Source organism: Bison bison, unplaced genomic scaffold (assembly GCF_000754665.1).
Source record: "Bison bison bison isolate TAMUID 2011002044 unplaced genomic scaffold, Bison_UMD1.0 scf7180017864092, whole genome shotgun sequence".
In the NCBI taxonomy this organism is placed as follows: Eukaryota; Metazoa; Chordata; class Mammalia; order Artiodactyla; family Bovidae; genus Bison; species Bison bison.
The window spans coordinates 2,133,793-2,135,259 of NW_011494664.1; the positions used below are offsets into that span (position 1 = coordinate 2,133,793).

At 44.1% G+C, this 1,467-nt stretch overlaps 1 pseudogene; it reads right to left on the minus strand.

Annotated features, from left to right (window-relative positions):
• Positions 1-1,467, minus strand: part of LOC104987336 — a 110,172-nt pseudogene that overhangs the window by 64,735 nt on the left and 43,970 nt on the right.

Below are 1,467 nucleotides of genomic sequence, written 5' to 3' on the forward strand. Positions count from 1 at the left end.
TATAATCAATCTGATTTTGGTGTTGACCATCTGGTGATATCCATGTGTAGGTCTTCTCTTGTGTTGTTGGGAGAGGGTGTTTGCTATGACCAGTGCATTTTCTTGGCAAAACTCTATTAGCCTTTGCTCTGCTTCATTCTGTATTTCAAGGCCAAATTTGCCTGTTACTCCAGGTGTTTCTTGACTTCCTACTTTTGCATTCCAGTCCCCTATAATGAAAAGGACATCTTTTTTGGGTGTTAGTTCCAGAAGGTCTTGGAGGTCTTCATAGAACTGTTCAACTTCAGCTTCCGCAGCGTTACTGGTGGGGCATAGGTTTGATCACTGTGATATTGAATGGTTTACCTTGGAAACGAACAGAGATCATTGTGTCATTTTTGAGATTGCATCCAAGTACTGCATTTCAGACTCTTTTGTTGACCATGATGGGTACTCCATTTATTCTAAGGGATTCCTGCCTTCAGTAGTAGATATAATGGTCATCTGAGTTAAATTCACCCATTCCAGTCCATTTTAGTTCACTGATTCCTAGAATGTCGACATTCACTCTTGCCATCTCTTGTTTGACCACTTCCAATTTGCCTTGATTCATGGACCTGACATTCCAGGTTCCTATGCAATATTGCTCTTTACAGCTTTGGACCTTGCTTCTATCACCAGTCACATCCACAGCTGGGTATTGTTTTTGCTTTGACTCCATCCCTTCATTCTTCCTGGAGTCATTTCTCCAGTGATCTCCAGTAGCATATTGGGCACCTACTGACCTGAGGAGTTCCTCTTTCAGTATCCTATCATTTTGCCCTTTCATACTGTTCATGGGGTTCTCACAGGCCAGAATACTGCAGTGGGTAGCCTTTCCCTTCTCCAAGGGATCTTCCCAACCCAGGGATCGAAGCCAGATATCCCACATTGCAGGTGGATTCTTTACCAGCTGAGCCACCAGGGAAGCCTGAAAAAGGAAGGACAGTCTCCCTTTGAATACATCTATGGAAGACCCTTCTTATGCACAGACATTGTTTAAGACCCCGAAGCCTTAGAATTTACTATGTGACTCAGCTTCAGCCTTTCAACAGACATTATGGAAACTCTGGGAGGTGACTCCTGACCTAGACTCTGAGTGAAACAAGCCGCTGTTTGAGCCAGGCACCAAAGTCCTGATAAAGACATTGAGATCTGAAGGGCAATCTCTCAGCCTATTGCAAGAACTAATTTGGAGACTTCTTGGTCTCCTGAGTCTGACTAGGTAGTTGGCTGAATCCTGCTTTCTTTGCCTCCAGTGAACTGTCCACAGAAAGTTCTGTTGAGTTCTCAGAGTAATTGAAACCTGGAACTCCATTGGCTTTTTCCAAACTGGTGGTGTGATGGTTGCTTGTTTGCTGGGGACACTGCTGTGTGTGTGCCAGGATTCAGTTTGAGACTCGCTTTCAGGAGGAATCCATAACTTTCACCCAGAATTAACTGTTGGTG